The sequence below is a fragment of the Elephas maximus genome, chromosome 24, assembly GCF_024166365.1.
Source record: "Elephas maximus indicus isolate mEleMax1 chromosome 24, mEleMax1 primary haplotype, whole genome shotgun sequence".
In the NCBI taxonomy this organism is placed as follows: Eukaryota; Metazoa; Chordata; class Mammalia; order Proboscidea; family Elephantidae; genus Elephas; species Elephas maximus.
This window is the reverse complement of record NC_064842.1, coordinates 6,461,576-6,484,228: the sequence shown is the minus strand read 5'-3', so window position 1 is coordinate 6,484,228 and position 22,653 is coordinate 6,461,576.

The following is a 22,653-nucleotide window of genomic DNA, read 5'->3' as shown; positions in this document are numbered from 1 at the left end:
GCAGATGAGAAAACTGGAGCACCAAAATGTTAGCTAACTTCCCCAAGGTCACAGGCGTACAAGGTGGTAGATCCACAACTTGAATTTATATCTCTCCCTTGGCCATCCTTCCCCCAGGTGTTCAATAAATGCTTCATGAATTCAGCGGAAGTGCTTTGTATAATTAATCACATCTGGAGGGTCAGGTGATATATGAAGTGCAATTACTGGAAAATTGCTGGTACATTTTGGTGATTTTTGCATCAGAATAATATAAACCTCTATAATCCCTTTATCTCAAGGTAAAGCCTAGATCTTAACCATAGGGAACTGAACAATAAACCATTTGCCAATCAAACACAGGGTAGATTAGCAATATTCAAGCAATGAAAGTTTCATTTGACAATAAATTAGAATCATTTGTCAGAAGAATGATAAGCCTGGCTGCCTAACTCCAGTCTTTATAGCAAGAAGTAAATAAATAATATCAGTACTTTACTCACTCACCTACCAGAGGGGAGAGGATTAGATCATGAGGTCTTTCATTCTCTAGGGTTCCACTCTTGTCAATGTTGTTCCACCACCATTAACCTTGTCCTACAATTCTTCTTAGGATGATACACAATGCCAGTGGGCCCACCTGTCTCTGTCCTTTCACTGAAAGGCAAAAATCCCTTCAGAAAGATGCTGTGCCCAGAGCAAAACACCACAAAAACTAAAGATTGTAAGAAGACATACAAAAGGACTAAACCTGCCAGGGGGATTTGGGCAAGGGAGAACGTAATCACCTGAATTGGAACTTGGCCAGTAAACAAGGATTAATGCCAGAAGCAGGAAGGCGTCCATCCTGTAAGAAGTGCCAAGCCGTCATTTGGGACCAGAAGTGGTCAGGGCCTAAGTTTCTTGTTTCACTTGATTTCTGCCAACCCTGGGAACTCAGTGGCCCCTTGCTGAAGCATTAGTCCCAAACCGATTTGAAGAATAGTGTTACTTACTAAAGCGTCAGCATCATCAATTACTCTGGACAGCCCAGGAAGCAAAAGGGATTTAAGTGTTGGCAGGATTATGAAATGCAGTCCAGTGTGAGAGGAAGAGAGAGGAGGGGAGGAGGTGCTATTTCAGAGGCATGGACAGGTTGTGCTTAGCTACACCCTGGTGGCTCTCACTCTATGTCTTTCCCCTCCCTTCCCACCTCCACCGTAGTTGAAACTTTTTTCCTGTTATTATTGCCTAGATTGTTGCAAGGGGGGCACTTAAACTGTAGGGGGAGCCCTAGCCTCCCTGGTGGCTTCTGTGCTCCAGGTTTGGAGGAGAAACTCTGACATGGTTTCAAAACTCAGTTAAGAAGGAGTGGTGTGGCAAGAATGGAAAAGCTGATGGTGCATATGGTTAGGGCGCTTGGTTACTAACCAAGAGTCTGGAGGTTCCAGTCCACCCAGAGATGCTTTGGAAGAAAGGCCTGGTGATCTACTTCTAAAGGATCACACCAAAAACCAAACCCATTGCTGTCAAATCAATTCCCACTCAGAACGGCCCTACAGGACAGAGTAGAACTTCCCCACAGGGTTTCCATGGAGCGGCTGGTGGCTTCGATCTGCCCACCTTTTGGTTAGCAGCTGAACCCTTAACTACTGCGCCACCTGGGTTCCTCTAAAAGATCAGCCACTGAAAACCCATGGAGCACAGTTCTACTCTGACACACATGGTGCCACCATGAGCTGGAGTTAACTCACGGCAACTGAAAAAAGAAAGGTCCCTCTTCCAGGAGTGGAATTGCTTGACTGTTTGGATAGTTCCATCTATCTTGTGCTGCAGCAAAGTGGCCTGGGACATCTCACTTGAAAGGCAAAAAAATCTCAATTAAAAACAAAAGGTCTTGGAGGCATACAGACCTGGGTGAGCCGCTCAAGAAAGCCACCCACCAAGTTCACCTTCTCCCTGGGAAATGTCTTAGAGAAAGAAAAGACTGGCATTCACCTTCTCATCTTGCAGATGAGGAAGCTGGGACCACTGCAGGGACCTCTCTAGATCTCAGCCCAGTGTTTGCCTAATCCCAAAATCTCTGTCTGCACTTATGATGTGATTAATCATCGCCACATCTTTGTTCAGGCTGTTACCAAGGCCACCACCTCCTAGTGGTTTGTGTGGCTGGCTTATCCCTTCAAGACTCAACTCAGGTGTCACTCTCTTCTGCTAGGATGGATTAGATACCTCTTCTCTGTGTTCATCATCTTTCTCACAGCAAATTTCTGGAGTGTAAGAACTGTCTTTAAATCCTCAATACAAAGGCAGTGTCTGGCACACAGTAGGTGCCCAACGTGTACATATTGAGCTCAACTTCACATAATACGTATCCCTTAAACATATCCCTTCCTCAGTCCTCGCAAAAACACCAGAATGTGTAAGTTCAGAAAACGATTCACCTGTACAAAAAACAAAAATCCAAACTCGTGGTTGCTTCCAACATAGAGCAACCCTACAGGGGAGAGTAGAACTGCCCCATAGGGTTTCCAAGGAGAGACTGGTAGATTCAAACTCCTGGCCTTTTGGTTAGTAGCCAAACGCTTAACCACTGTGCCACCGGGGTTCCAACCTGTGCAAGGGTGACACTGGGGAAACACCCACATAAAAGAACAAGGGCATGGAGCAGAACCAAACATTCAAACCCTAAATATAACTCTGTGCTGGAAGCATCTTTTACAGGGTGATAATTTTTTTTTTTAATCCCCCACCCCTGAAAAGGCCCCCTGCACTGAGTAAACGTGGGTGTTTAATTCACCCCTACATCCACTTGATGTCACTGTCACTGCCCAGTAGAACTGTATGTCAAAGGCCTTTGATCACAGAGCTCTGACACTGAGAGCTTTGGAAAAGCACAGTCATACCAGGTTTGGGAGAGGCTGCAGCTTCCCTGAAGACAGAGAACTACCTGCAATGCATCATCCTCCCTGTTTCCCTCCTCCTCACCCCAAGAACAACAGACCCTCACCCTGCTTCATTTCCAAGTTCTTTGTCTTGAAGAGAGAGAGGGACCCAGTACTTGCGCTTGCACTGAGCCAGGCATGAAAGGAAGAGTGTCTCTGCTTACCACCCATGAAGGGAATGTGGAATGGGGATTAAACTCAGAAGCTTTTCTTCCCGTTCTCGTCTATGCCTGTTGCTGTCAAGTCGAATGCAACTCCTAGCAGCCTATAGGACAGAGTAGAACTGCTCCATAGGGTTTCCAAGGCTGTAATCTCTATGCAAGCAGAATGCCGTATCTTTCTCCCATGGAGCGGTTGGTGGCTTCAAACCACCAACCTTTTGGTTAGCAGCTGAGTGCTTAACCACTGTGTCACCACGGCTTTTTTTTTTTTTTTTTTGCTGCTCTGAATTTCTCAGTTTATGAATGAAAGGACCAATTATATTTTTCCCCAAGGTAAAGGTTTGATACAGGCTAATTTGTAGTTCCTGAAAATGCCAAAATAAAATAAGAAACTTATCCTGGCCTGTTACAAATGGTAAAAAGGTTGGAATATCTGAGTTTCTTCCTTGCTCTGTTATTCACTTGCTAGGTGACCTTGAATGGGTCAGTTAAACAGGCTGTGCCTTTTAATTTAATTTTTTTTAACCAGATAATCCATCCATATGGATAGTTTTAGGGTCATGATGAGAAAAATGCTATGATCTTTCTAGAGTCCTTTTGAGGAAAATAATCAATATAAACCCAGCCTGGTATTATTCAGTGTTTTTGACCCAAGCAGTAATTTATAACTGTGAATTTTCAGCCATAACTATACGGGAGTGGAAATCTCAGACATTCTTTTTCCTCTCTCCTCTTTTACCTTGTAGCAGTCTTACCAAAGTGCCATAGGAGTGCGGACAAAGCACGTAACTTCTTTAAGCCTGGGTTCCAACAATTACTCACAGCGAAGCCCAGCTCTCCCTGGTGGGCCATTCAGTGCTAAAGCCTATCGGCCAGGATTAAGCACTTTGAGGACAGCAGTCTGCTGCTCTGAGAAGCTTTGCTCCTTTTGCTCTTGTCTGCTCACAGCACAAGTAGTAAATGCTTGCTGCTGTGCCGGTTCACAGTTATCTCCCGGAGCCACAGTCCAGATCAGACCTGAGAGTGCTGCAGAATGGGTGGTTCTCCTTTCTCCCAGCCTGGGCACAAAGGCCTTAGTTGTCTTTGCTTCTTCCTAAGCAGCCAGTTGTCTTGGGGTCTCAGGGGGCTCTGTCAAGGAGCAGCTTGACAAAGGGCACAATGACACAGCAGCACCTCCCGTGTTCTTGGGTGCCTGTGCCTGTGTGTGGCACTGGGTGATACTCGGACAAATGTCATACAAACTTTGCTCAATCTAAAATATAAAGTTTTGTTAACCAAATACATAAATGACAAAGATAATCACAGACTACGATGGAATATTTTCAATTATAAGGAAAAATGAAGTTCTGATACATGTTACCACACAGATGAACTTGAAAACATTTTGCTGAGTGAAACAAGCTTGACACACAAGGACAAATGCCTTGTGATTCCACTTATATGAAATATCTAGCTTCGGCAAATGCATGGAAACAGAAAGTAGGTTAGTGGTTACCTAAAGCTGGGGGACCTGGGGAAGAAGGAGTTACTGCTTAGTGGGTACTGAGCTTTTGTTCGAGGTGATGAAAAAGTTTTGGAAATAAATAGTTGTGATTGTTGCATTAGAAAGAGAGAGAAGAACAAGATGAAGAAGAAAGGAGGAAGAGGCAGCAGAGACATCATCAAGAAAGGAAGGGAGGGAGGGAGAAGGAAGGAAGGAAAAAAAGAAACAAACAAAAGAAAGAAAGGAAATCAGACAAGTTCAAGCTGTTGTGTTCCTTCAAGTCGAACCCGACTCCTAGAGACCCTATAAGACAGAGTAGAACTGCCCCATAGGGTTTCCTAAGCCGTACTATTTACAGGAGCAGATTGCAGGTCTATAGCTCATGTCGTTAGGTACAATTACAATTGTCGTTATGCTTAAACCCATTGTTGCAGCCACTGTGTCAATCCATCTCATTGAGGGTCTTCCTCTTTTTCGCTGACCCTCTACTTTACCAAGCATGATGCCCTTCTCCAAGGACTGATCCCTCCTGATAACATGTCCAAAGTATGTGAGACATAGTCTCGCTATCCTTGCTTCTAAGGAGTATTTTGGTAGTATTCTTCCAGGACAGATTTGTTCATTCTTTTGGCAGTCCACGGTATCTTCAACATTCTTCACCAACACCACAATTTAAAGGAGTCAGTCCTTTGGTCTTCCTTATTCATTGTCCAGCTTTCACACGAGTATGAGGCCACTTAAAACATCACGACTTGGGTCAGGCACACCTTAGTTTTCAAGGTGACATCTTTGCTTTTTAACACTTCAAAGAGGTCTTTTGCAGCAGATTTGCCCAATGCAATGCGCCTTTTGATTTCTCAATTGCTACTTCCATGGGTGTTGATTGTGGATCCAAGTAAAATGAAATCCTTGACAAGTTCATTCTTTAGTCTGTTTACCATGATGTTCCTTTTTGGTCTACTGTAAGAATTTTTTGTTTTCTTTATGTTGAGGTATAATCCAAGGCTGTGGTCTTTGATCTTCATCGGTAAGTGCTTCAAGTCCTTTTCACTTTCAGCAAGCAATGTTGTGTCACCTGCATAATGCAAGTTGTTAATGAGTCTTCTTCCAATCCTTATGCCCTGTTCTTCTTCCAGCTTCTCAGATTATTTGCTCAGCATACAGACTGAGTAAGCATGGGGAAAGGATACAACCCTGATGCACACCTTTCCTCATTCTAGTCTACGTAGTATCCCCTTGTTCTGTTCAAATGACTGCCTGTTGACCTATGTACAGGTTCCTCAGGAGCACAATTAAATGCTCTGGAGTTCCCATTCTTTGCAGTGTTATCCATAGTTTGTTATGATCCACACAGTCGAATGCCGTTGCATAGTCAATAAAACACAGGTAAACATCTTTGTGGTATTCTCTGCTTTCACCCAGGATCCATCTGACATCAGCAATGATACCGCTCGTTCCACGTCCTCTTCTGAAACCAGCCTGAATTTCTGGCAGTTCCCCGTCGATGTACTGCCGCAGCTACTTTTGAAGGATCTTCCACAAAATTTTACTTATGTGCGATATTAATGATATTTGATAATTTCTACTTTTGTTTGGATCACCTTTCTGGGAATAGGCATAAATATGGACCTCTTCCACTCGGTTGGCCAGGTAGGTGTCTTCCAAATTTCTTGGCGTAGACGAGTGAGCACTTCCAGTGCTGCATCTGTTTGTTGAAACATCTCAGTTGGTATTCCACCAATTTCTGGAGGCTGGCTTTTCACCAGTGCCTTCAGTGCAGCTTGGACTGCTTCCTTCGGTACCATCAGTTCCTGATCATATGCTACCTCCTAAAATAGTTGAACATCGACTAATTCTTTTTGCTATAGTGACTGTGTGTATTCCTTCCATCTTCTTTTGGGGCTTCCTGCACCATTTAAAATTATTCTGTAGAATCCTTCACTATTGCCACTCGAGGCTTGAATTATTTCTTCAGTTCTTTCAGCTTGAGAAATGCTGAACCGTTCTTCCCTTTTGGTTTTCTATCTCCAGCTCTTTGCACATGTCTTTATAATACTTTGTCTTCTCAAGTCTCCCTTTGACATCTTTTCTTCAGCTCTTTTACTTCATCATTTCTTCCTTTCACTTTAGCTACTTGACGTTCAAGAGCAAGTTTCAGAGTCTTTTCTGACATTCATTTTGTTCTTTTCTTTCTTTCCTGTCTTTTTTCTTTCTTCATGTGGATGCGTTCCACCACTTATCTGGTCTTCAGTCATTAGTGTTCAATGCATCAAATCTATTCTTGAGATGGTTTCTAAATTCGTGTGGCATATACATGGCTCTCATGGACTTGTTCTAATTTTCTTCAGTTTCAGCTTGGACTTGCATATGAGCAATTGATGGTCTGTTCCACAGTCAGCCCCTGGCCTTGTTCCGACTGATGATATTAAGCTTTTTCATCATCTCTTTCCACAGAGATAGTTAATTTGATTCCTATGCATTCTATCTGACGAGATCCAAGTGTATAGTTGCTGTTTATAGCTCATGGTTGTACTCAATAATATTTGCTGAAAAATTTAAGCACTTCATAGTCATATTTTATAGAATCTTAAGGAGTCTAAGTTGACAAAAGAGCTTTAATGATTATCTCCTTCAACTTCCCTTTTTTACAGCTGGAAAGAATGAATCAGAAAAAGGGAAGTGACTTACTTAGGGTTACATAATATATTAGGAGCTCTGATGGTGCAACAGAAAGCACTTGGCTGCTAACCAAATTGTTGGTGGTTCAAATCCCCCTGGTGGCATCGAGGGAAAAAGACCCAGTGATCTACTTCCATAAAGATTGTTGTTGTTATTAGGTGTCCTCAAGTCAGTTCCAACTCATAATGACCCCACGAACAACAGAACAAAACACTGCCCAGTCCTGTGACGTCCTCGTAATTGCTATGCTTGAGCCTATCGTTGCAGCCACCGTGTCAATCCATCTGGCTGGGGATCTTCCTCTTTTTCACTGATCTTCTACCAAGAATGATGTCCTTCTCCAGGCACTGGTCCCTCTTGATAACACATCCAAGGCACATGAGACGAAGTCTCGTCATTCTCACTTCAAAGGATCATTCTGGCTGTACTTCTTCAGAGGGAGATTTGTTTGTTTTTCTGGCAGTCCATGGTATATTCGGTATTTTTCTCGAGCACAATAATTCAAGGCATGAATTCTTCTTCGGTCTTCTTTATTCATTGCCCTGCTTTCACATGCATATGAGGTGATTGAAAACATCATGGCTTGGGTCAGGCACAACTTAGTGCTTAAAGTGACATCTTTGGTTTTTAACACTTTAAGGAGGTCTTTTGTAGCAGATTTGCCCAATGCAACGCGTCTTTTGACTGTTGCTTCCATGGGCATTGATTGCTGATCTAAGAAAAATGAAATCTTTAACAACTTCAATCTTTTCTGTATTTATCATGATGTTGATTATTGGTCCAGTTGTGAAGATTTTTGTTTTATTTATGTTAAGGTGTAACCCATACTGTAGGCTCTAGTCTTTGATCTTTATCAGTAAGTGCTTCAAGTCCTCTTCACTTTCAGCAAGCAAGATTGTGTCATTTGCATATCACAGGTGGTTAATGAGTCTTCCTCCGATCCTGATGCCCTGTTCTTCTTCGTATAGTCCAGCTTCTCAGATTATTTGTTCGGCATGCAGATTAAATAAGTATGGTGAAAGGATACAACCCTGACACACACCTTTCCTGATTCTAAACTGCATAGTATCCCCTGTTCATTTCAGACAACTGCCTCTTGATATACGTAAAAGTTCCTCATGAGCACAATTAAGTGTTCTGGAATTCCCATTCTTTGCGATGTTAACCGTAATTTGTTATGATCCACACAGTCAAATGCCTTTGCATAGTCAATAAAACACAGGTAAACATCTTTGTGGTATTCTCTGCTTTCAGCCAAGATCCATCTGACATCAGCAATGATATCCCTGGTTCCATGTCCTCTTCTGAATTCAACTTGAATTTCTGCCATTTCCCTGTCGATGTACTGCTGCAACTGATTTTGAGTGATTTTCCGCAAAACTTGCATGTGATATTAATGACATTGTTCAATAATTTCCACATTCTGTTGGATCACCTTTCTTGAGAATAAGCATAAATATGGATCCCGTCCAGTCAGTTGGCCAGGTAGCTGTCTTCCATATTTCTTGGCGTGGATGAGTAAGTGCTTCCAGTGCTGCATTTGTTTGTTGAAACATCTTGACTGGTATTCTGTCAATTCCAGGAGCCTTGTTTTTTGCAAATGCCTTCAGTGCAGCTTGGACTTCTTCCTTCAGTACCGTTACTTCCTGATAATATTCTACCTCCTGAAATGGTTGAACGTCAACCAATTCTTTTCGGTACACTGTCTCTGTGTATTCCTTCCATCTTCTTTTGATACTTCTTGAGTTGTTCAATATTTTCCTCAAAGAATCCTTCAATATTGCAACTTGAGACTTGAATTTTCTCTTTGGTTTTTTCAGCTCAAGAAATGCTGAGTGCGTTGTTCCCTTTTGGTTTTCTAACTCTAGGTCTTTGCACATTTCATTATAATACTTTACTTTGTCTTCTCAAGCTGTCCTTTAAAATCTTCTGCTCAGCTCTTTTACTTCATCATTTCTCCCTTTCACTTTAGCTACTCTTCATTCAAGAACTAGTTTCAGAGTCTTTTCTGATATTGATTTTGATCTTTTCTTTCTTTCCTATCTTTTTAATGATGTTTTGTTTTCTTCATGTGTGATGTCCTTGATGTCATTACACAACTCATCTGGTCTTCAATTATTAGTGTTTAATGAGTCAAATCTATTCCTAAAATGGTCCCTAAATTCAGATGGAATATACTCAAGGTCCTACTTTTGCTGTCGTGGACTTGTTCTAATTTCCTTTAGTTCAACTTGAACTTGCATATGAGCAATTGGTTGTCTGTTCCCCAGTTAGCCCCTGGAATTGTTCTGACTGATGATATTGAACTTTCCCATTATCTCTTTCCACAGATATAGTCAATTTTACTCCATAAAGATTACAACCAAGTAAACCCTATGGGGCAGTTCTACTCTATCACATGGGGTTGCCTCGACGGCACCCAAAAACAACAATATAACTTATTAGCAGCAGAGGCTTATGCCCTTAAATGTTCATTTGTATCAATTTGGTTTTTTTTCACTTCTATGTCCTCAGGGCTCAAATAGTTATATGGCAGCTTTCCAGGGACAAGACTTAGAGAACCACTAATCTAGTAACACCAAACTTTTTGCAAGTAACTGAGACCAAAAACAGAAAAAAAAAACCAAATTGATTCGGATTCATAGTGACCCTATAGGACAAAGTAGAACTGTCCCATAAGGTCCCAAAAACTATAAGCTTTATGGTGTTTTGTGGTGTTGGCAAAAAATATTGAATATACCATGAACTGCCAAAAGAATGGGCAAATCTGTCATGGAAGAAGTACAGCCAGAATGCTCCTTAGAAGCAAAGATGGCGAGACTTCATCTCACATACTTTGGACGTGTTATCAGGTAGAATCTGTCCCTGGAGAAGGACAGCATGCTTGGTAAAGTGGAGAGTTGGTGAAAAAGAGGAAGACTCTCAATGACATGGATTGCCACAGTGGCTGCAACAATGGGCTCAAGCATAACAACTTTTGTGAGGATGGCACAGAACCAGCAGTGTTTCATTCTGTTGTATATAGGGTCTCTGTGAGTTGGAACTGACTCGACGTACCTAACAACAATCTTTATGGAAGTAGGTTGCCACATCTGTCTCCTGTGGAGCAGCTCATGAGTTCAAACCTCTGACCTTTTGGTCAACAGCAGAGTGCTTAACCACACACCACCAGGGCTCATGTACTTGACAATGTTCAAGACTTGCTTTGCCTTCACCCTCCACCACTTTTCCTTGCCTTTCAGAGTTCTCCCAGCATACTGCCTACATCTACCCCAGCATTTCCCAAATTAGAGTGAAACTCTTGTTCTGACTGTCAGTCTCACCTACATGACTGTAAGCTTCTTAAGGGAAGACCCCAGGTCCCTCCTGATATCACTATCAGCCTAGCATGGTGCCTGGCACACAACAGGAGCTCCATAACTGTTTATTGGTGGATGAAAACTGAAGGCAATTGTGATATTCACTGTACGCATTCCTTCAAACATCTGTGCCAAAGGTATATATACATTTTTTCACATCTCGGACTTCCAAACCCAGAAGGCACCAGAGAATAGTTAAGGATAATTAAAAACGTGGGGATGTTTGCAAGAGCACTTGTTCCGTTATGTCCCAACCACAAGTCACGTATGTTCCACACAAAAAGACCAGTGTGTGACGGTGCTGGAGGAACCAGAAGGCGCGTGTGTGCAGACTCAGGGAGATTACGATCAACGAGGCTGTTCTGTGGCGTGGAACTCCTCCTCTCAAAGCGCTGTCGTTGTTCACTGTGTGTGGCATGGAACTCCTCCTCTCAAAGCGCTGTCGTTGTTCACTGTGTGTGGCATGGAACTCCTCCTCTCAAAGCGCTGTTGTTGTTCACTGTGAAGGCTGGCTGCATCAGGCACAGTATGTAACTTTCGAAACGAATAATTCCCAGCGATGCTTCTGCACAGGGTCAAACGCAGCAGCACCGTCCTGGAGAACAGGCTGCAGAGCGGCACTCGAGCCGCCGACGTGGGGCCGGTGAGCCCAGGCCGGGAGCTGTGCTGAGAGCTATGTAAACACAAAACAAAACAGAAAATCAAGTTGCCATTGAGTTGATATTTCGGAATGGATAGCCAGGCCTTTCTTCAGAGTCGCCTTGGGGTAGATTCGAACTGCTGGACTTCTGGTTGGTAGCTGAGCACTTAACTGTCTGTGCCACCCAGGGACTGTTTGTATAATTGCCATTTAATCCTCCCAAGGATTATAGGGGACTTACTCTTTAGGTTCTTTGAAGTAGATGCTGTTATCATTATATGTGATAGTACCCATTTTACAGCTAAAGAAGCTGAGGCTTAGAGACATGTAGCTTGGGGATGAGCTTAAAGACGAACACATGTGGCAAAAGAACTTACCTAGGTCACAAGGTGAAGAGTGGCTGGGCCAGGACTTAGACCACATCAGCCTGACTCAAAAGGCCATGCTTTTCCCCATAACCTCATATGGCTTCCCGTATACACAATATGGAATTATTCTATCAACCGAAAATCACGAAGCCCTGGTTTCTTAGATCTCTAAGCATTGCTTATTTTAATGGGAAGAGCACTATGTGCAAAGCTCTGTGCTGGCTGCGGTGGGGAATTCAATATTGGGCAAGTCCTGATTTTTTGTCTTCAAAGCAATTTACATATGACAAAAGGTATAAAAAAGAAAGAAAAACTGTGTACACGGTTAGCTATAGGCAGGGGCTGAGAAGCGCTGAGTAAGAATCGAAGCAATCTCTAGCATCCAAATTGGAACTTTTAACTCCCGTCTGAGTGGCACAGTTAGACAGACTTTCGCTGAGACCTGGGGCAGACAGCCCAGACAGGCTGCTTTTAAATCCACAAACTCCCCACGTCTAGCCTATCAATCCAGCATGTTTTTTCTTCCCAAGATATCTCAGACGCAGCTGTCTTGGCAATCCAGTTGCGTATCTAAGTTGAAATCATAGGTTCAACTCTGCTGATACCTTCTTCTTAGGCTCGCTTCTCACCTTTTCCCTCTCTGTCTTTTAAAAATGTCAGCCTCTCATCTTAGCTGTTAACAGAGTACCTTATGAAACCCTCTTCTCTCACTTCTGCCCCCACTTCCTCGGGGTTTTCTGACTTCAGCATCTCCTGGGATCAGACTGGCTGGTTCGAAGTGAGGCTGGAATGGACTAATTTGCAAAGTTGGATTAGCTGGTGAGAGCTGTTCCCCACAATGCATTTTTCACAGGCCTGCTGTGCCTGTGGGGTGTGGTCTTATTGTTATTTTCAGAACTTAATGCAGTGAAACCTGTGAGACCTGGAATTGACAGAACTGCCTTGTTTTTCTGGGTCTTGCACGTTTTCCACCTTTGACAGGGTGCAGTCTTAACCACTTTTCTGCGGATCTCTATTAGCGGGAAATATTTGAGCTCTCCTTCTCTGACAGGCTTCCGCCTTGCACAGGTTCCAGCTTTCACAGGTTTCACAGGATATGATGGACTTTTTTGCATGTGTTTTACTTTGTTTTCACTCAAATTGGTTTTAGTAGAAATGAAAATGAAACTAACTTGCTAAAATTGATGAAGGCCATGTCTGCCAATGGCCATGGAATAAACATGTATCAAACACAGCATCACATCTGCAGCCCAGTAGCAGCGACCCAGGTACACGGAACGGTGTGAAATACAGGAAGCAGGCCGACAGAGATACAAATATGCAGGGGAGCTTGCAGCGTTCCTGCAGGGACCAGGACAAGGCCAAGAGAAGATGGTCATGAGCCGCTGTGGGACTGCATGTGGGTGTCGGTAAAAGGAGGGTGGAAGCGAGGGAGTGAGACGAGCCACATGGGTGGGAGGAGAAGGGGCAATGCCTGGGGGAGCTGAAGACAAGTTCCCATCTCCCTATTTTACTTAGGTTCAGGAAGACTTGAGTCATAACAACAATCACACATAATTTTCGTCATCATCATAAAAGTAGTACCAGTTGCTGTCGAGCAAACTCCGACTCATGGAAATGTCACGTGTGTCAGAGTAGAACTGTGCTCCACAGGGTTTCAGTGGCTGGTTTTTAGAGTTGCCTCTGCGTGAACTTCTAATCTTTGGTTGGCGGTTGAACACGTTAACCATTCGCACCAGTCAGGGACTCCTACCGTAACAGCAGCTGTTGTTTATTCCACGTTGTCCGTCATGTGCCAGGAACTGCACTAGGTGCTCTCCAGGTGCCTTCTCTGCTCCTCACAGCACCCTGCAATATAAGTATGACCTATTATTTCCACTTGGAAACTGGGACTCAGAGAGGTTAAGACACTCGGCCAAGGTCAGACTAGTAAACAGCAGGACCAAAATTCAAACCTAAGTTTCTCTGACCTCAAAATGCTAAAAATACATCTTCCCTCTGCCTCATACAACATCTTCCAAGGTGGTGAAACACCCCAGAGGCAACACCCACCAACACCTATTGTACAGCTGGTGGTGAGGGCAGGAATTGTGACCCTTTCAAACCCTAGTCATAGCACATTACCTTGAGCCCGGGATGATAGGATGTAGAGGCTGAAAAGGCCTTTAGAGTCTTCTAGTCATCTAGTTTCATTCCCTCAGAGACCCAGAGAGACGAAGGGCTCAGGCTTCTGGAGCTTTTTATACTTCCCTACAATTATTCTATTAGCGATAGCTACAGTTTACTGAGCATTTATTAATACAGGTTCTGTACTAAGTACATTACACACTGTATTTCATGTAGTCCTCACAATGTTGTTATTATTATCCGTGTTTTATAGATGAGGAAACAGGTTTTCGGGGGGGAAAAAAAAAGGCCTCAATTGTTTGAAGCCAAGAGAGATCTTCATCAATTAAAAATAACATCAAAATAAAAACCTTAGAGATGCTCTCAAAAATCTTCAGAATCCTTGATCTACCTCCTACAAAGATCAAAATCTTTGTTATTTATACTCCTCTTTGGCATGCAGACTTCCATTGTATTATGCCATTCTGTTCTTATTTCCTTTGTGAATTTAACACTTGTTTTACTCAATTTTCTATAAACCTAAGCCCTAAGTCACCGTTTCATTATATACCTCTTCAGGCTACCCACTTCATATCTGGCCTAAGATTATATATGCAATAGGTGTTCAACAAGGATTTTACTTCAACATTTATTACATACCTACTATATGCTCAATGTGTGGTACCTTGCATGTGCTGGTTCACTTAACTCTCACAATAATACAGTGAGATTGGTATTATACTTCCCGTTTTATAGATGAGGAAATCAAGGTCCAGGATAGATAAATGGCCAGCCAAAGCTTGCTTGATGACAGTTAGCTCTCAGAAAAGGGAGGACTGGTCAAGGAAAGCCCTAGTGAAGCTGAAAGCAACACCAACAGCTGAAAAAATCTGCTTCATTCAGGTTAGACAAAGACCTTCTGCCATTTTACTGTCTATTTCTAGTCAATCAGAAAAATTCATTAGCTAAAAAAATTATATTCTTCTTTTTTTTTAGTGTAAGACGATGCCCAAAATTTAATAAAACAGTGAGCAAAAATTCAGATCACATCTACGCAAGAGATTAGAATACATGCTTAAATACAATCCCAAACCAAGTTGTTACACCCAAGATAATAAACATTAGAGCTGCGACTTGGAACTCAGTCCTATATAAAATAAATCCCTTACTTTTTTCAGGTTTCCGTAGTTGATAAACCAATACCCATTGCCATCGAGTTGATTCTGACTCATAACTGCCCTATAAGACATTGTAGAACTGCCCCATAGGGTTTCTCACAATTGGCTCATGGATTTGAACCGTCAACCATTTGGTTAGCAGCTGAACCCTTAACCGCTGTGCCACCAAGCCTCCTTCCATATGTGGTAGACAATCTTATTTGCCTACCCATAACACTTCCGTTCTTTGTCCTTGCTAACGGAAACTGGTTTTGTCAGGGTAGCAAAGCAGTGTTGCCAGCCCAGGTGATGGATCATGATTAATCAATCGTGGCAATCCTGGTCCTGAATTTCCCAGCCTCCCTTGCAGCTAGAGGTAGCCATGTGATACGGCCAGAAGTCTACTGGAGGAGATTTCTGAGAAAGCTTTTGTTTCTCCCATAAAAGGAGAGAGACACAACAGAATTATTCCCTTTCCCATGTTTTCTTTCATTCTGCTTTGGATGTCGACATATGGGTCTAAAGAATCCATCTTGAAGCAGTGATGGAGAAGCCATAGAATTTGGAGAAATATGAGCCAAAACATTGTGGAACTGGTAAACCAACACCAGAAGCCATTTCATTGAATTATATCAGGAAAACATGCTACTGTAAGGCAAGGTTACTTTTAGCCAAACTCACTCACACGCTAAGGTCTATCATATCACTGAGATCTTTCTTCCTGGTTCTCAAACATGCGTTTTGTGGCAGTGACCAGATATCATCATCTTTGACACCCCTGTACACACTGTACAGGGGAATTATGGTGCTGGGCAATACTATTCTTCACAGAGAATGAAAAGGTTAAGCTGATGTCAGTCTGTCCCAAAATCTGGCTTCCTAACGTAATTGTGGTTTATCCAAATGAAGCTCAGGTACTCTTTTTGCAAAACATACAGGGACACCACTCATCCACTTGTCCATTATATTCTCCTTTTTCTTTAATTCCAGATAAAAATATGCTCCAGTGACACCAAGTCAAATTCAATTTTTTGGTAGCAGAAGAAATTGTATGACCTTCAGAGTCATTTAACCCTTCTCCTGTGGGCTGCTCCTGTCCACTGTTGCTGTGTGTGAGAAGCAGTGAGCTTTCCATTCTGCTCTGACCATACCTGAGCTCTGCATTCCCTAATTCAATGAAGGCTGGGGATCCGACCCTCCTCCTCGTTCCTCATACAGAGGGCAGTGCCTTCACGGAAGGAAAGCCCCTTTTTCCATCACTAGAATTCTTGAAAAAGACATTTTCTTTCTTTGAAATATTAAATGTGGATTTGGGAATAGCACTAGGAGCCATCAGGCTCAATCTCTGACTTTACATAAATCACAACCCAAGACGTTCCAGGCAAATGGACAACTATCTGTTTTTAAAGACAATCCTTGAGGAGAGAGAAATCAAAATCATCTTTGGTAGGATTTGATTAAACTTTCGTCAAGAATTTCTTCCTTTGGCTTAATGAATCTCTTCATTTAAAAATGTAAAACAACAACACACAAAAAGAAAACTCAGAATATTACATGTTCTTGTTAGGTGCTGCTGACTCATAGCGACCCTATATACCACAGAACGAAACACCGCCTGGTCCTGTGCCATGCCCACAATCCTTGTTATGCTTAAGCCCATTGTTGCAGCCACTGCATCAATCCATCTCGTTGAGGGTCTTCCTGTTTTTTGCTGACCCTGTGTTCTACCAAGCATGATGTCCTTCTCTGGGGACTGATTACATATTCTCCAAATAATACAATTTATGCCCTTGTAAATATTTACTTAGTCCTCATCAGTCTTCCCTTCCCAGATGAAATAAGTCCAAATAAGAATTGGCCTGAAATCTTTTCAAATAAGATCTCTTTTCCATCCTTCTGAGTTGGTGGCGTTGTCCGCTGCTGTTGAGTCAGTCCCCGGTTCATGGCCACACTACGTACAGTGGGATCAGATCGCTGTGATCCGCAGAGTTTTCATTGGCTCATTTTTGAGAGGAGATCATCAGACCTTCCTTCTCAGTCCATTTAGTCTAGAAGCTCCGGTGAAACATGTTCTGTATCATAGCAACATGCAGCCTCCACTGACAGATGAGTGGTGGCTGTGCCTGAGGGGCACTGGCCAGGAGCCAAACCGGGGACTCCCACATAAAAGGGGAAACTTCTGGGCCTCAGTAATACTGTAAAGCCAAAGTGTGTAGGTGACACAGCCCTCTGGTCACACTCTGTTCACATACCAACTCCTATTTTCAATGTCCTTTTCTACTCTGTAGTCTCATCCTTCCCTCCTCCCCAATTATGTGTAGACACACACAGATGCACACATGCACGCATGTGCACACACACACGCGTGCGCTCAGATTCCAGCTCCTCCTGCATCTAGATGGGGAGGGAATGTGCTTCAGTGAGACTCTGCAAATATCCCCCATGGGCTGGCACACACGACTTCCCCTACAACCAGCTTCTGCTGTTTTCCTTTCATCCTTCCCTTCACTGTTTTACCTGCTGTCTCAGTATATCCAGATTTTTTTTCTTTTTTGATGCAGCAATCCAAACTGACACGGTGTTGAGCCCTCAAATGGCTCTAAGCATAGTGCCTTCCTGCCTTTTCCAGCTTTCATTTTACTGTTCTCCATCCCGTTTTTCTTTGTGAGAAAATGCATCTTCTCCTCATTCGGAGACCACTGGCCAGAATGCCCACCATCCATCAGGCTCCGTGTAGTCAGGGTAGAAGAAAACGAGTCTAAATGTAGGGCTCATTTCAGAATTAAGTGCAGGGTGAGCTAGTGTTATTGACAGAAACTCTCTCTCTCTCTTGTAATTGGTCTGTAGGTTTACTTCTAGAGACTTGGAAGGCCTCTGGCTTTGAAGAGCCATGAGGCAACACCGTGTCCTGGCCTAGCCAGCTCTCGCTGTCTGAGTGATGGGTTGACACCATCAACCTCTGTCGGCACTATTGTTTCTGTGATCTTCAGGCACCAGAGCAAGTGCAGACGTTAGGAAAACCATGAACTCAAAAGCAAATGGGTTCCCTCTCAAGATTCCATGAGAGGATTCTTCCTCCAAGTGTAGACTAATTTCACCTCATGTCCCCTAGCACAAAGGAAGGCCCACTGTCTATTTGTCTCCACAGAGTATTGTCTGCTTTTTGATTTCATATATCCCCAAACCTGTATTTTTCCCGTGAGTTCCAATAACATTTCTCTTTATTTACTTTTTGCCCAAATATGAAATTTGCAGTGCACTGCAGTACAGACGATTACGGACATCCCTGCTTTTTATTTTCTCTCAGTCTCTTCTCCTTTGCTGCTACTACTTCATGACAGCATCCGTGATAAGCTCCACATCTTATTAATAGTTAACATTTATTGTTTGTCTCTTGAGCCACCACAGACATACATAATCTCTTTGCAAGATTTAATGTCACCCTTAGTGATTCATACTCGCAATGGTATGCTTCTACCCATAAAAAAAAAAAAAAAAAATTTCTTCATCCCCAAATGAAAGTATTCTGTGCCCAGCTGAAATTCTAACACTTGAGCAGAAGGAGTGGGCAGTAGATGATGAGGTAATTTATACTTTGCAGACCATGGATCAGAAATTTTTTTGAAGAAACCTTTGGAACCATTCAGCTCACACGCTGTAGTTATATTTCTTTTGGAGTGCCTTAAAATATAGACCTTAATTAAATGAAAAACTTAGTGAGGTCAGACTTATTTAGCTTTGCACTGTCTCATAAACAAAGTTTGCTTGGTAAGTAAATATTAGGAAGTTAATATCTTGGGATGGATTTACCTATCAGCGGAAACACATTATTTCTGAGTGTTTTAGCAATGCCCACCCACATATCAGCAATTAATGTGCTAACTGAAAATGGTTCTCAGTTATTCGAAAGTGCAATGGATGGGTCTCTCTTGGAAGACTTTGTTGGCTTACTTTGTGTCATGTAACTCCAAAGACATAAACCTGATTTATTTTTTTAAAAAATACTTTCCAATGCTGATCCTATAATATTTCAATTTAGTTACTCACATAAATCGTGATTTTGACTCTAACACTATAATAAGAATTTTAATTTTTTTCTAACAGTTCAAAGTGTGTAAGTTTGGATGGCAGACAAGCCTTACTCTAATATCGGCCCTGTCACTTCTTTGCTATGTGGCCTGTTGGACAAGCATTTAACCACCTCAAAAATATTAGTTAGAATAATATCAAGAATAAAACTGATGATTGAGCTATACCCACTAAAACCCACTGCCATCGAGTCGGAATGCTATAGCCACATTTTATTGAGTTCCGGTGGAGCACCTGCCAGTCATTTCTGAGGGATGAGGAAGTTCGCGCATAAAGGAAGCTGAGGCGAACCTGACCACATCCCTTAGCTCTGTACAAAACCACATTATGCCACAGTAAAGAGGTGGTGGCAGTTCTCTCCCCCACTTCAAGGAGACCTGAGGCAAAGCGTGGTGAGCTTAATAAAAGATCAGTGTATCCCTGCCTGTCCAAAGGGAGCATTGTGTTGCTTCATATAGGAATGTCGTTATCATTGTTTTCCAAGAAGGATCGGAAGTTCCTGCAGATGCTTCTAAACAGAGAGGGTATCTCACCTGTGATACTTGGCCTGCGTCTTCCTTTTTATTTACTATTATTCTGCTTCAACCTGGTTGAATTCATTGTTGCATTTGCTCCCCCTTTTATCAAGACCTTTAGGCTAAATGGCCCTTACCCCAAGAGTCAGCCAGACACATCTATTCTTGAGGTACTACAGTAACTAGGGACTGTAAGGGAAGGATCTACATTCCTGGGTAGTCTCTGTTCTATAACTAGTTCTTATTAAGTGCTTACTGACGTTATTATTCTCATTTTACAGATGAAACCGAGGCCCCAGAGGTTGAATGGCTGGTCCAAGCTCGCACAGCCTGTGAGGGACAGAGCCAGATTCACAAAAGGCACATTGCCTCTTAAGCTTGAGTTTGTAACCTTTGGCCTGTCTTGCCTCCTTCTCTAATCAAACAAACCTACTCCAGCCTCTTTTGCTTTATTTCCTCACTTGAAATTCTGTCCCTACTTTTTTGATAGGAGAAGATTAATGTCCCTTTTGCTAATCTGTCCCACCTTTCACCAATAAGCATCTTGGTCAGGTTCAACTCACTACGGGTTACTCAAGAATTGCCTGAGAACCCTACCTTCTCCAAACAGCTCTTCCATAATGTTATAGCACCAAGTTTCTCTCTCTCTCTTTTTTTTTTTTTTTGTTTTTGTTGGTTGGGGAGAGATGTGCATAAATAACAAATATTTCTTAGTCTTTCAAGTTAGGAAACAATCCTTCTATGGATAGAGGAGGCAGACAGACACAGATTTTAAAACTCAGATGTCTTACTGAGTGAATCTGGATTTAAAGATATGACAAGCGTGTAGCTGTCTGTTTCTGTGTATTGAGCCTCTTGGCCACCAGCTTTTAGACACAGCTGAGCAACCACAGGTGCCCGCCAGGCTGCTGCAGGAGGTCACCACAGAGAAGCAGAGAGTCTGTCCTGAGGACAGGCACATCCACAGACAGAGAGAAGGCCCCGAGGGGCAGAGCCAGTGCTCCTATCAAACAAGTCCTCCTTCTCTCAGGGGCAGGAGCAAGGCCAGGGGCTAAGGGAGGCCAGGAATGCCACTCAAGCTGGAGCCGTCAGTCAGGGAAATGTGAGGCTGAGGGAAATCACCAATTTCTTCCGACATTCCACACTGGCCACTCCAGTTCACAGAGATTAAAGAAATACAGAAAGCAAAAGCTAAAAGCAGCCTCAAAAAGTGATTTGCTGTGTGTGTGCGTGTGTGTGTGTGTGTGTATACACCCCTTACATCATGTCCATCAAACCTCCATGAAAATCCGTTCCATTTAAAACATCACCTCCTAAAATCTGGACCTTTTACATACATGGTACCTTACAGGAGTTTTTTTTTTTTTTAAGTAGTGTTTCTGTCGTGCATAGGGTCACTATGAATCGGAACTGGCCTGCAGGCACCTAACAACAACAAAGTGTCATTTAGTAATAAATTGTTAATCATGTTGTTGTTAGGTGCTGTTGAGCCGATTCCAACTGATAGTGACCTTATGTACAACAGGACGAAACACTGCGCGGTCCTGTGACGTCCCCACAATCTTTGCGATGCTTGAGCCCGTTGTTGCAGCCACTGTGTCAGTCCATCTCACTGACGGTCGTCCTCTTTTCTGCGGATCCTCTACTCAACCAAGGATGATGTCCTTCTCCAGGGACTGGTCCCTCCTGATAACAAGGCCGAAGTATGTGAGATGAAGTCTCACCATCCTCACTCCTAAGAGCATTTTGGCTGTACTTCTTCCAAGACAGAAACGTTTGCTCTTCTGGCAGTCCATGGTATATTCAGTATTCTTCATCAGCATCATAATTCAAAGGTATCAATTCTTTTTCAGCCTTCCTTATTCACTGTCTAGTTTTTTTATAAAGCAAATGAAAATACCACGGCTTGGGCAAGGTGCATCTTAGTCCCCAAAGAGATATCTTTGCTTTTTAACACTTTAAAGAGGTCTTTTGCAGCAGTGCTTGCTCATATAGCATTAATTATAAAATGTGGAAAATCCAAAAAGGCACAAATAAAACTAGAAAAGCCACTTGCTACTTTACTACCCAGAGTTAAGTATGTTCCTCTCTCTCTCTTTCTTTCTCTCCCTCTCTGTATATACACACACTTAGAGTGTGCACACACACGTACACACACAGACATATTTAAAGAGAGGATTTTAATCTACATAATATATTCTTAAAATTTGCCTTTAAACTTCAGTTATCTTGAAAATTTTCTATATCAATAAACAGTCTTCTACTAAATGACTTGTATTGTCTGGATAGTGTTGTACAATTTGTATATGTGTATGTACTAAACCAAAAAAAAAAAAAAATCTGTTGCCATCCAGTAGGCTCCTACTTATACGCAGTGGCCCTATAGGACAGGATAGAAATGCCCCATAGGGTTTCCGGGGAGCAGCTAGTGGATTCAAACTTCTGACCTTTTGGTTAGCAGCCAAGCTCTTAACCACTGTGCCCACCAGGGCACCAGTGTGTACGTACTATAATTTATTAAATCGAGCCCCCATTGCTGGACTGTTCTGTCGTTTATAGCTTTTTCACTATCTCAAACAATCTTATAATGAACACCTTTGTTCATAAGTCTTTGCACACTTGTCTAATTATTTCCTGTAGTTACAGTCCTAAAAATAAACTTCCTGCATTGCTAGGTGTGATCTTTTTTTTTTTTTTTTTCAAAGCGTATTGTCAAACTCTGTCCTCACCAGCAACTCTTAATGAACTGATTTTCCTAGTATCTCAATTGCTCACTGGTAGTCCATTTGACACTTCTGGACACTGTGGGCTACGCGTTTGGGTCGTGTTTAGCCCACAGATACAGAGATTTATTGAAATAATTCTGAATGTATAACTGGATTGATGTAAATTCCCAAGTGAGGAAGCAGCTGAGATACAGAACTAACCTATGAAAGACTAAGGTATGCTGTAGTGCTTTTCTGCAACTTTTTAAACTTCTCAGAGGAATTGAGGCTTCTCCTTTGGATAAAATACTTGTTTGAGAGAGACTCCTTAAGCCCTGAAATACCATTTTACCTAGATCCTGATAGACAGCAAAATCTGTGGTGTGACAAATGGCATCTGACATCCAGGAAGAAACATATCCTGAAAAATAAATCCATATCACGCCTCCATCTCTAATTTCAAGGGACAGGCTCTCGTGCTAGATCCC